Here is a 14,367-nt window from a genome sequence, read left to right as displayed (position 1 = left end):
AAGCTGCACCGTCCGCCTGCTGCCAGAGAGGAGGTGCCCAGGGAGGAGAGACTGCCACTTGTTTCTCCACACACAAGCCACAGACGCTTCGTTTCACAAACATTTTTTGTGGCACGTTAATGTGATCTTCTCCCCCAGGAGGAGGTGCAGTGGCGGAAAATGTCAAGACCTCATAATCAACAAGCACAGTTTTCCTGCATCGCAAAAGGTGTCTTGTCTTTATGGGGCCATGTGTTTTTTTAACACATGGCTCCATAAAGATAAGAAAGCTTTCACGACATACACAGAAGGCAGACGAGCCCAGCAAAGAGGGCCGTCTCACAAAGAGAAAAGTTCACATCATCAAAGGCCCTTTCCCAATGGCAGGCTGACGCTGGCCAATGGGAAAGAGGGGCAGGGCTTAAAGCCCGTTACTGAAAGCCCTCTAAATCATTACATTTTGCCAGCAAGACTGCGCATGTGCGCAGCCCAAGCCAGCCGAGACCTAAAAACGTTAAGGCCTACACTTTTTTTACAGGTGAAGTACTGGGCACTCCACAGGCTCAATAGTTCCCTTAAATGTATACGTGGTGGCATTAACTCACTGATTACATCAAAATGGTAGGAAATTCATTAGCTGGTTATATAAAGCCCACCAAAGTCACACACATGCTCCAATGCAAACCTCATGAGATACATGGGAAGCCGAACTTGCGAGATCCGTTTCTGACAAAGAATGGGCCAGAGCACTAGAATATCCACACGTACTCTCGCGCAACGCTAGCATTAAATTAAACAGTTCTATATCTAACACAAGGGGTACTTATCCCCAGCAAAAATGAATAAACTCTTCCCCAGAGCTAATGTCTCCTGCGAGCGCTGCGCTCCCCCGATAGTGGATTTCTATCACATGGATGGGATTGTGCAGCCCTGATGGCATATTGGCAGGGCAACTGCAATTATGCGGCAAGAGAGGGCCAAATTATGCGCACGGTTGAGTAAATTATGAAGGAAGAAAAGGCACATTATGTGGCATAATACCACACATTTCTTAGAAATGTTACTCCATTATTTTTTCCTTGGTACACTTGTTAACACTGTCTGGGCATTGGGTGCACCTAATGGTTACCAGTTTAATACCCAAATATAGCAATATGCAACAGAAAGGTTACCAGTCAACCTTTGCAAATGGCCTTCCACTGCACGGAAACAAGTGTGTGGGATTTTTGTTAACTCTTGAACTGTTTGAGCCAGAAACAAATAATTATTTTGTGAAAATCTGCAGGTTATGCAGCAGATGATGGAATATGTGGAAAATCTATTGCTTTGCAAAAATTGCTGCGGTTGCACAATGACAATTCTAGTGGCCCTGTCTATTGGTCATAAGTACAGGCTTGGCTGGCACAGGTAAGAGTTGTGGTGTTGAGTGGGGTGGAAGTCAGCATTCGATGGGATGGATAAAATAAAATAAATTGACCACTTACCTTGCGCTCGCCGCTTCGCCGACTCGAGGATGCGGCGAGCGCTAGATAAGTGGTTTTATTTTTTTATTTATTTCATTTTACCTATCTTGTCGTTTGTCAACTCCCCTCCACCCCGCCCTGCCCCCTCCCCACCCTACCCCACCACCCTACCGTTCTTACCTGTGCTGGTCGCGCCTGCATACGTGACAATCGGCGAATCCCACTTGCCTCTTGGTAGGCTAGAGCTCTGTGCCTCTATTGGAATACCTAGAAGGACAGATTAGTAGCCCGGTTCCGAGAACTTGCTTACTTAGTAGCTAAGCGCCGATCACCTTGAGATGAAAGACCCCACTGCCCCATCTCAGGTGTGGCCTAGCGTCAGGCGCTTTGAAGCAGGTACAGGCGGAGAACAGAGACCGGCCAAGAACAAATGCCAGAGGCTTGTGGAAACAGGCAATTTCCAGGGAATGGGATATTCTACGGCTTTAATGGTCAGAGGCATCTGAAGATGGTGGCCTGCTGCCGAAGGTGACATCTGCCAGAGTGGTCGGCAGCGTGGCCAGGATTCAGTTCTGAGTCTGACTTAGGTGACCCTGCGAGCTGGGGAAGCCCACTTTATATTGTTCTTTAAAATGCATGGGTGCCCCTCCCAGCGAGAGGAGGCCATTTCATGCGTCCTCCACCCCCACTCTTCTCCTAACCATTGGTATCTCCAAAGTAGCTAAGAAAACCCTGGTGCACTCTGACTCCCCCTGACTACATCTCTTTACAGACGCACCCAATGGTGTCCGTTCTGCGGGCTCCCTATACAAGATACAATACGGGGATCAACTTGTGACATCAGCCTGCCCTTTTGCTTCCGGTGTGCATATCCGGTTTAGAACTAGGCCTTCTGCAAGAACTTTGTATTTGCCCAGAACCATCAACACGGTCAATGCATACACTACACATGCAAATTATTATTTGTAAATGATTTGGCATGTATGATGTTTTTTCGAGGCATGCTGTATTGAGGTACGGTTTAGAAGCTCCACCCATTTCCTGCCCATCTTTTCAATTGGCTCCTGTCACTGTCCTTGCTAAATGGTTGCTTTTCATTTGGGAATAGGCCTGTTAGTCCCAACTTGGTACCGCCTTGCCTGCATTTGTTACCTCCCATAACGACAGGACTTTTTACTTGTGTTGTTACAAAACCTGCTTTATCTAGTTGGTGTGCAATATTTTCTTTAATGATTTTCTCTATTCCACCCACGTCGTTGTAGCACGTCACCACCTTTTATATTAATATTAGTCATGTATTTTTTATTTCCAATGCGGTTCGCTTTAACTATAGTGTCCGCGCTTATTTGATGATTTAATTTGCGGTGCTGTCCGCTTTCACTTTAGCGTCCGTGCCTATTTATTTATTTAATTTACCGCACAGGCCCCTTTCACTTTAGCTGCCGCGCTACAAAAGCTTTTTTTAATTTATTTTTACACCTTGATATATGCGCTTACATTTTTACCATATGCAGTTTTGCTTTAATGTTGGCCGCACCCCTTTCTTTAGACGCTGCTCCCTGTAACCTGAATACGGCGAGCTGCATGACCACCATTAAAGCGGCATCGTATTTGCGAGAGTTTGAGTTATTAGCATTAGAAATGACAATACCTTTTATATATGTGTTGCTTTGAAAAACACATAAATTAAAGGCATTATCATTTGCAATGCCAATAGCTGAAAATGTCGCAATTGCGATACCCATTGCATTGAAAATGCTTGTTAAAAAGTCATTGAGAGTAGCCGTACAGAACCCTCTTCATAGGCCCAAAATCAACGAGTCTAGACCAGGAAGGAAGCCATCCTCCTCCCTGGTCTCTAAGGTCAGAAGCAAGCTTCTGTGACATTTAAAATACACAAATGAGCACACCTTTCCGGAAAGAAACATAAACCACACTGGTGCATATGGTCAGACTGCAGCAACACTGCGCAGAGTCCTGGAAGAAACATAAACCACACTGGTGCATATGGTCAGACTGCAGCAACACTGCACAGAGACCTGGAAGAAACATAAACCACACTGGTGCATATGGTCAGACTGCAGCAACACTGCGCAGAGTCCTGGAAGAAACATAAACCACACTGGTGCATATGGTCAGACTGCAGCAACACTGCGCAGAGTCCTGGAAGAAACATAAACCACACTGGTGCATATGGTCAGACTACAGCAACACTGCGCAGAGTCCTGGAAGAAACATAAACCACACTGGTGCATATGGTCAGACTGCAGCAAGACTGCGCAGAGTCCTGCAAGAAACATAAACCACACTGGTGCATATGGTCAGACTGCAGCAACACTGCGCAGAGTCCTGGAAGAAACATAAACCACACTGGTGCATATGGTCAGACTGCAGCAACACTGCGCAGAGTCCTGGAAGAAACATAAACCACACTGGTGCATATGGTCAGACTGCAGCAACACTGCGCAGAGTCCTGGAAGAAACATAAACCACACTGGTGCATATGGTCAGACTGCAGCAACACTGCGCAGAGTCCTGGAAGAAACATAAACCACACTGGTGCATATGGTCAGACTGCAGCAACACTGCGCAGAGACCTGGAAGAAACATAAACCACACTGGTGCATATGGTCAGACTGCAGCAACACTGCACAGAGTCCTGGAAGAAACATAAACCACACTGGTGCATATGGTCAGACTGCAGCAACACTGCGCAGAGTCCTGGAAGAAACATAAACCACACTGGTGCATATGGTCAGACTGCAGCAACACTGCGCAGAGTCCTGGAAGAAACATAAACCACACTGGTGCATATGGTCAGACTGCAGCAACACTGCGCAGAGTCCTGGAAGAAACATAAACCACACTGGTGCATATGGTCAGACTGCAGCAACACTGCGCAGAGACCTGGAAGAAACATAAACCACACTGGTGCATATGGTCAGACTGCAGCAACACTGCACAGAGACCTGGAAGAAACATAAACCACACTGGTGCATATGGTCAGACTGCAGCAACACTGCGCAGAGTCCTGGAAGAAACATAAACCACACTGGTGCATATGGTCAGACTGCAGCAACACTGCGCAGAGTCCTGGAAGAAACATAAACCACACTGGTGCATATGGTCAGACTGCAGCAACACTGCACATAGACCTGGAAGAAACATAAACCACACTGGTGCATATGGTCAGACTGCAGCAACACTGCGCAGAGTCCTGGAAGAAACATAAACCACACTGGTGCATATGGTCAGACTGCAGCAACACTGCGCAGAGACCTGGAAGAAACATAAACCACACTGGTGCATATGGTCAGACTGCAGCAACACTGCGCAGAGTCCTGGAAGAAACATAAACCACACTGGTGCATATGGTCAGACTGCAGCAACACTGCGCAGAGTCCGGAAAGAAACATAAACCACACTGGTGCATATGGTCAGACTGCAGCAAGACTGCGCAGAGTCCTGGAAGAAACATAAACCACACTGGTGCATATGGTCAGACTGAAGCAACACTGCGCAGAGTCCTGGAGGAAACATAAACCACACTGGTGCATATGGTCAGACTGCAGCAAGACTGCGCAGAGTCCTGCAAGAAACATAAACCACACTGGTGCATATGGTCAGACTGCAGCAACACTGCGCAGAGTCCTGGAAGAAACATAAACCACACTGGTGCATATGGTCAGACTGCAGCAACACTGCGCAGAGACCTGGAAGAAACATAAACCACACTGGTGCATATGGTCAAACTGCAGCAACACTGCGCAGAGTCCTGGAAGAAACATAAACCACACTGGTGCATATGGTCAGACTACAGCAACACTGCACAGAGACCTGGAAGAAACATAAACCACACTGGTGCATATGGTCAGACTGCAGCAAGACTGCGCAGAGTCCTGGAAGAAACATAAACCACACTGGTGCATATGGTCAGACTGCAGCAACACTGCGCAGAGTCCTGGAAGAAACATAAACCACACTGGTGCATATGGTCAGACTGCAGCAACACTGCGCAGAGTCCTGGAAGAAACATAAACCACACTGGTGCATATGGTCAGACTACAGCAACACTGCACAGAGACCTGGAAGAAACATAAACCACACTGGTGCATATGGTCAGACTGCAGCAACACTGCACAGAGACCTGGAAGAAACATAAACCACACTGGTGCATATGGTCAGACTGCAGCAAGACTGCGCAGAGTCCTGGAAGAAACATAAACCACACTGGTGCATATGGTCAGACTGCAGCAACACTGCACAGAGTCCTGCAAGAAACATAAACCACACTGGTGCATATGGTCAGACTGCAGCAACACTGCGCAGAGTCCTGGAAGAAACATAAACCACACTGGTGCATATGGTCAGACTACAGCAACACTGCACAGAGACCTGGAAGAAACATAAACCACACTGGTGCATATGGTCAGACTGCAGCAACACTGCACAGAGTCCTGGAAGAAACATAAACCACACTGGTGCATATGGTCAGACTGCAGCAACACTGCACAGAGTCCTGGAAGAAACATAAACCACACTGGTGCATATGGTCAGACTGCAGCAACACTGCACAGAGACCTGGAAGAAACATAAACCACACTGGTGCATATGGTCAGACTGCAGCAACACTGCGCAGAGTCCTGGAAGAAACATAAACCACACTGGTGCATATGGTCAGACTGCAGCAACACTGCGCAGAGTCCTGGAAGAAACATAAACCACACTGGTGCATATGGTCAGACTGCAGCAACACTGCGCAGAGTCCTGGAAGAAACATAAACCACACTGGTGCATATGGTCAGACTGCAGCAACACTGCACAGAGACCTGGAAGAAACATAAACCACACTGGTGCATATGGTCAGACTGCAGCAACACTGCGCAGAGACCTGGAAGAAACATAAACCACACTGGTGCACATGGTCAGACTGAAGCAACACTGCGCAGAGACCTGGAAGAAACATAAACCACACTGGTGCATATGGTCAGACTGCAGCAACACTGCGCAGAGTCCTGGAAGAAACATAAACCACACTGGTGCATATGGTCAGACTGCAGCAAGACTGCGCAGAGTCCTGGAAGAAACATAAACCACACTGGTGCATATGGTCAGACTGCAGCAACACTGCGCAGAGTCCTGGAAGAAACATAAACCACACTGGTGCATATGGTCAGACTGCAGCAACACTGCACAGAGACCTGGAAGAAACATAAACCACACTGGTGCATATGGTCAGACTGCAGCAACACTGCGCAGAGTCCTGGAAGAAACATAAACCACACTGGTGCATATGGTCAGACTGCAGCAACACTGCGCAGAGACCTGGAAGAAACATAAACCACACTGGTGCATATGGTCAGACTGCAGCAACACTGCGCAGAGTCCTGCAAGAAACATAAACCACACTGGTGCATATGGTCAGACTGCAGCAACACTGCGCAGAGTCCTGGAAGAAACATAAACCACACTGGTGCATATGGTCAGACTGCAGCAACACTGCACAGAGACCTGGAAGAAACATAAACCACACTGGTGCATATGGTCAGACTGCAGCAACACTGCGCAGAGACCTGGAAGAAACATAAACCACACTGGTGCATATGGTCAGACTGCAGCAACACTGCGCAGAGTCCTGGAAGAAACATAAACCACACTGGTGCATATGGTCAGACTGCAGCAACACTGCGCAGAGACCTGGAAGAAACATAAACCACACTGGTGCATATGGTCAGACTGCAGCAACACTGCGCAGAGTCCTGGAAGAAACATAAACCACACTGGTGCATATGGTCAGACTGCAGCAACACTGCACAGAGACCTGGAAGAAACATAAACCACACTGGTGCATATGGTCAGACTGCAGCAACACTGCACAGAGACCTGGAAGAAACATAAACCACACTGGTGCATATGGTCAGACTGCAGCAACACTGCGCAGAGTCCTGGAAGAAACATAAACCACACTGGTGCATATGGTCAGACTGCAGCAACACTGCGCAGAGTCCTGGAAGAAACATAAACCACACTGGTGCATATGGTCAGACTGCAGCAACACTGCACAGAGACCTGGAAGAAACATAAACCACACTGGTGCATATGGTCAGACTGCAGCAACACTGCGCAGAGTCCTGGAAGAAACATAAACCACACTGGTGCATATGGTCAGACTGCAGCAACACTGCGCAGAGTCCTGGAAGAAACATAAACCACACTGGTGCATATGGTCAGACTGCAGCAACACTGCACAGAGTCCTGGAAGAAACATAAACCACACTGGTGCATATGGTCAGACTGCAGCAACACTGCGCAGAGTCCTGGAAGAAACATAAACCACACTGGTGCATATGGTCAGACTGCAGCAACACTGCACAGAGTCCTGGAAGAAACATAAACCACACTGGTGCATATGGTCAGACTGCAGCAACACTGCGCAGAGACCTGGAAGAAACATAAACCACACTGGTGCATATGGTCAGACTGCAGCAACACTGCACAGAGACCTGGAAGAAACATAAACCACACTGGTGCATATGGTCAGACTGCAGCAACACTGCGCAGAGTCCTGGAAGAAACATAAACCACACTGGTGCATATGGTCAGACTGCAGCAACACTGCACAGAGTCCTGGAAGAAACATAAACCACACTGGTGCATATGGTCAGACTGCAGCAACACTGCACAGAGACCTGGAAGAAACATAAACCACACTGGTGCATATGGTCAGACTGCAGCAACACTGCGCAGAGTCCTGGAAGAAACATAAACCACACTGGTGCATATGGTCAGACTGCAGCAACACTGCACAGAGACCTGGAAGAAACATAAACCACACTGGTGCATATGGTCAGACTGCAGCAACACTGCGCAGAGTCCTGGAAGAAACATAAACCACACTGGTGCATATGGTCAGACTGCAGCAACACTGCACAGAGTCCTGCAAGAAACATAAACCACACTGGTGCATATGGTCAGACTGCAGCAAGACTGCGCAGAGACCTGGAAGAAACATAAACCACACTGGTGCATATGGTCAGACTGCAGCAACACTGCGCAGAGTCCTGGAAGAAACATAAACCACACTGGTGCATATGGTCAGACTGCAGCAAGACTGCGCAGAGTCCTGGAAGAAACATAAACCACACTGGTGCATATGGTCAGACTGCAGCAACACTGCACAGAGACCTGGAAGAAACATAAACCACACTGGTGCATATGGTCAGACTGCAGCAACACTGCGCAGAGACCTGGAAGAAACATAAACCACACTGGTGCATATGGTCAGACTACAGCAACACTGCACAGAGACCTGGAAGAAACATAAACCACACTGGTGCATATGGTCAGACTGCAGCAACACTGCACAGAGACCTGGAAGAAACATAAACCACACTGGTGCATATGGTCAGACTGCAGCAACACTGCGCAGAGTCCTGGAAGAAACATAAACCACACTGGTGCATATGGTCAGACTGCAGCAACACTGCACAGAGACCTGGAAGAAACATAAACCACACTGGTGCATATGGTCAGCCTGCAGCAAGACTGCGCAGAGTCCTGGAAGAAACATAAACCACACTGGTGCATATGGTCAGACTGCAGCAACACTGCACAGAGACCTGGAAGAAACATAAACCACACTGGTGCATATGGTCAGACTGCAGCAACACTGCGCAGAGTCCTGGAAGAAACATAAACCACACTGGTGCACATGGTCAGACTGCAGCAACACTGCGCAGAGTCCTGGAAGAAACATAAACCACACTGGTGCACATGGTCAGACTACAGCAACACTGCACAGAGTCCTGGAAGAAACATAAACCACACTGGTGCATATGGTCAAACTGCAGCAACACTGCGCAGAGTCCTGGAAGAAACATAAACCACACTGGTGCATATGGTCAGACTACAGCAACACTGCACAGAGACCTGGAAGAAACATAAACCACACTGGTGCATATGGTCAAACTGCAGCAACACTGCGCAGAGACCTGGAAGAAACATAAACCACACTGGTGCATATGGTCAGACTGCAGCAACACTGCGCAGAGTCCTGGAAGAAACATAAACCACACTGGTGCACATGGTCAGACTGCAGCAACACTGCGCAGAGTCCTGGAAGAAACATAAACCACACTGGTGCACATGGTCAGACTACAGCAACACTGCACAGAGTCCTGGAAGAAACATAAACCACACTGGTGCATATGGTCAAACTGCAGCAACACTGCGCAGAGTCCTGGAAGAAACATAAACCACACTGGTGCATATGGTCAGACTACAGCAACACTGCGCAGAGTCCTGGAAGAAACATAAACCACACTGGTGCATATGGTCAAACTGCAGCAACACTGCGCAGAGTCCTGGAAGAAACATAAACCACACTGGTGCATATGGTCAGACTGCAGCAACACTGCGCAGAGTCCTGGAAGAAACATAAACCACACTGGTGCATATGGTCAGACTGCAGCAACACTGCGCAGAGTCCTGGAAGAAACATAAACCACACTGGTGCATATGGTCAGACTGAAGCAACACTGCGCAGAGTCCTGGAAGAAACATAAACCACACTGGTGCATATGGTCAGACTGCAGCAACACTGCACAGAGACCTGGAAGAAACATAAACCACACTGGTGCATATGGTCAGACTGCAGCAACACTGCGCAGAGTCCTGGAAGAAACATAAACCACACTGGTGCATATGGTCAGACTGCAGCAACACTGCACAGAGACCTGGAAGAAACATAAACCACACTGGTGCATATGGTCAGACTGCAGCAACACTGCGCAGAGACCTGGAAGAAACATAAACCACACTGGTGCATATGGTCAGACTGCAGCAACACTGCACAGAGACCTGGAAGAAACATAAACCACACTGGTGCATATGGTCAGACTGCAGCAACACTGCGCAGAGTCCTGGAAGAAACATAAACCACACTGGTGCATATGGTCAGACTGCAGCAACACTGCGCAGAGTCCTGGAAGAAACATAAACCACACTGGTGCATATGGTCAGACTGCAGCAACACTGCGCAGAGTCCTGGAAGAAACATAAACCACACTGGTGCATATGGTCAGACTGCAGCAACACTGCGCAGAGTCCTGGAAGAAACATAAACCACACTGGTGCATATGGTCAGACTGCAGCAACACTGCACAGAGACCTGGAAGAAACATAAACCACACTGGTGCATATGGTCAGACTGCAGCAACACTGCACAGAGTCCTGGAAGAAACATAAACCACACTGGTGCATATGGTCAGACTGCAGCAACACTGCGCAGAGTCCTGGAAGAAACATAAACCACACTGGTGCATATGGTCAGACTGCAGCAACACTGCACAGAGACCTGGAAGAAACATAAACCACACTGGTGCATATGGTCAGACTGCAGCAACACTGCGCAGAGTCCTGGAAGAAACATAAACCACACTGGTGCATATGGTCAGACTGCAGCAACACTGCACAGAGACCTGGAAGAAACATAAACCACACTGGTGCATATGGTCAGACTGCAGCAACACTGCGCAGAGTCCTGGAAGAAACATAAACCACACTGGTGCATATGGTCAGACTGCAGCAACACTGCACAGAGTCCTGGAAGAAACATAAACCACACTGGTGCATATGGTCAGACTGCAGCAACACTGCACAGAGTCCTGGAAGAAACATAAACCACACTGGTGCATATGGTCAGACTGCAGCAACACTGCGCAGAGTCCTGGAAGAAACATAAACCACACTGGTGCATATGGTCAGACTGCAGCAACACTGCGCAGAGTCCTGGAAGAAACATAAACCACACTGGTGCATATGGTCAGACTGCAGCAACACTGCACAGAGACCTGGAAGAAACATAAACCACACTGGTGCATATGGTCAGACTGCAGCAAGACTGCGCAGAGACCTGGAAGAAACATAAACCACACTGGTGCATATGGTCAGACTGCAGCAACACTGCGCAGAGTCCTGGAAGAAACATAAACCACACTGGTGCATATGGTCAGACTGCAGCAACACTGCGCAGAGTCCTGGAAGAAACATAAACCACACTGGTGCATATGGTCAGACTACAGCAACACTGAACAGAGACCTGGAAGAAACATAAACCACACTGGTGCATATGGTCAGACTGCAGCAACACTGCACAGAGACCTGGAAGAAACATAAACCACACTGGTGCATATGGTCAGACTGCAGCAACACTGCGCAGAGACCTGGAAGAAACATAAACCACACTGGTGCATATGGTCAGACTGCAGCAACACTGCGCAGAGTCCTGGAAGAAACATAAACCACACTGGTGCATATGGTCAGACTGCAGCAAGACTGCGCAGAGTCCTGGAAGAAACATGAACCACACTGGTGCATATGGTCAGACTGCAGCAACACTGCGCAGAGTCCTGGAAGAAACATAAACCACACTGGTGCATATGGTCAGACTGCAGCAAGACTGCGCAGAGTCCTGGAAGAAACATAAACCACACTGGTGCATATGGTCAGACTGCAGCAACACTGCGCAGAGTCCTGGAAGAAACATAAACCACACTGGTGCATATGGTCAGACTGCAGCAACACTGCACAGAGACCTGGAAGAAACATAAACCACACTGGTGCATATGGTCAGACTGCAGCAACACTGCGCAGAGTCCTGGAAGAAACATAAACCACACTGGTGCATATGGTCAGACTGCAGCAACACTGCACAGAGACCTAGAAGAAACATAAACCACACTGGTGCATATGGTCAGACTGCAGCAACACTGCGCAGAGTCCTGGAAGAAACATAAACCACACTGGTGCATATGGTCAGACTGCAGCAACACTGCACAGAGACCTGGAAGAAACATAAACCACACTGGTGCATATGGTCAGACTGCAGCAACACTGCGCAGAGTCCTGGAAGAAACATAAACCACACTGGTGCATATGGTCAGACTGCAGCAACACTGCGCAGAGTCCTGGAAGAAACATAAACCACACTGGTGCATATGGTCAGACTGCAGCAACACTGCACAGAGACCTGGAAGAAACATAAACCACACTGGTGCATATGGTCAGACTGCAGCAACACTGCACAGAGACCTGGAAGAAACATAAACCACACTGGTGCATATGGTCAGACTGCAGCAACACTGCGCAGAGTCCTGGAAGAAACATAAACCACACTGGTGCATATGGTCAGACTGCAGCAACACTGCACAGAGTCCTGGAAGAAACATAAACCACACTGGTGCATATGGTCAGACTGCAGCAACACTGCACAGAGACCTGGAAGAAACATAAACCACACTGGTGCATATGGTCAGACTGCAGCAACACTGCGCAGAGTCCTGGAAGAAACATAAACCACACTGGTGCATATGGTCAGACTGCAGCAACACTGCACAGAGACCTGGAAGAAACATAAACCACACTGGGGCATATGGTCAGACTGCAGCAACACTGCACAGAGACCTGGAAGAAACATAAACCACACTGGTGCATATGGTCAGACTGCAGCAACACTGCGCAGAGTCCTGGAAGAAACATAAACCACACTGGTGCATATGGTCAGACTGCAGCAACACTGCGCAGAGTCCTGGAAGAAACATAAACCACACTGGTGCATATGGTCAGACTGCAGCAACACTGCGCAGAGACCTGGAAGAAACATAAACCACACTGGTGCATATGGTCAGACTGCAGCAACACTGCGCAGAGTCCTGGAAGAAACATAAACCACACTGGTGCATATGGTCAGACTGCAGCAACACTGCACAGAGACCTGGAAGAAACATAAACCACACTGGTGCATATGGTCAGACTGCAGCAACACTGCACAGAGTCCTGCAAGAAACATAAACCACACTGGTGCATATGGTCAGACTGCAGCAACACTGCGCAGAGTCCTGGAAGAAACATAAACCACACTGGTGCATATGGTCAGACTGCAGCAACACTGCACAGAGTCCTGGAAGAAACATAAACCACACTGGTGCATATGGTCAGACTGCAGCAACACTGCACAGAGACCTGGAAGAAACATAAACCACACTGGTGCATATGGTCAGACTGCAGCAACACTGCGCAGAGTCCTGCAAGAAACATAAACCACACTGGTGCATATGGTCAGACTGCAGCAACACTGCGCAGAGTCCTGGAAGAAACATAAACCACACTGGTGCATATGGTCAGACTACAGCAACCTTGCGCAGAGTCCTGGAAGAAACATAAACCACACTGGTGCATATGGTCAGACTACAGCAACACTGCACAGAGCCCTGGAAGAAACATAAACAACACTGGTGCATATGGTCAGACTGCAGCAAGACTGCGCAGAGACCTGGAAGAAACATAAACCACACTGGTGCATATGGTCAGACTGCAGCAACACTGCGCAGAGTCCTGGAAGAAACATAAACCACACTGGTGCATATGGTCAGACTGCAGCAAGACTGCGCAGAGTCCTGGAAGAAACATAAACCACACTGGTGCATATGGTCAGACTGCAGCAACACTGCACAGAGTCCTGCAAGAAACATAAACCACACTGGTGCATATGGTCAGACTGCAGCAACACTGCGCAGAGTCCTGGAAGAAACATAAACCACACTGGTGCATATGGTCAGACTGCAGCAACACTGCGCAGAGACCTGGAAGAAACATAAACCACACTGGTGCATATGGTCAGACTGCAGCAACACTGCGCAGAGTCCTGGAAGAAACATAAACCACACTGGTGCATATGGTCAGACTGCAGCAACACTGCGCAGAGTCCTGGAAGAAACATAAACCACACTGGTGCATATGGTCAGACTGCAGCAACACTGCACAGAGACCTGGAAGAAACATAAACAACACTGGTGCATATGGTCAGACTGCAGCAACACTGCGCAGAGTCCTGGAAGAAACATAAACCACACTGGTGCATATGGTC

Source organism: Lissotriton vulgaris, chromosome 8 (genome assembly GCF_964263255.1).
Source record: "Lissotriton vulgaris chromosome 8, aLisVul1.2, whole genome shotgun sequence".
NCBI classification, from domain to species: Eukaryota; Metazoa; Chordata; class Amphibia; order Caudata; family Salamandridae; genus Lissotriton; species Lissotriton vulgaris.
Note: the sequence above shows the minus strand (reverse complement) of the source record.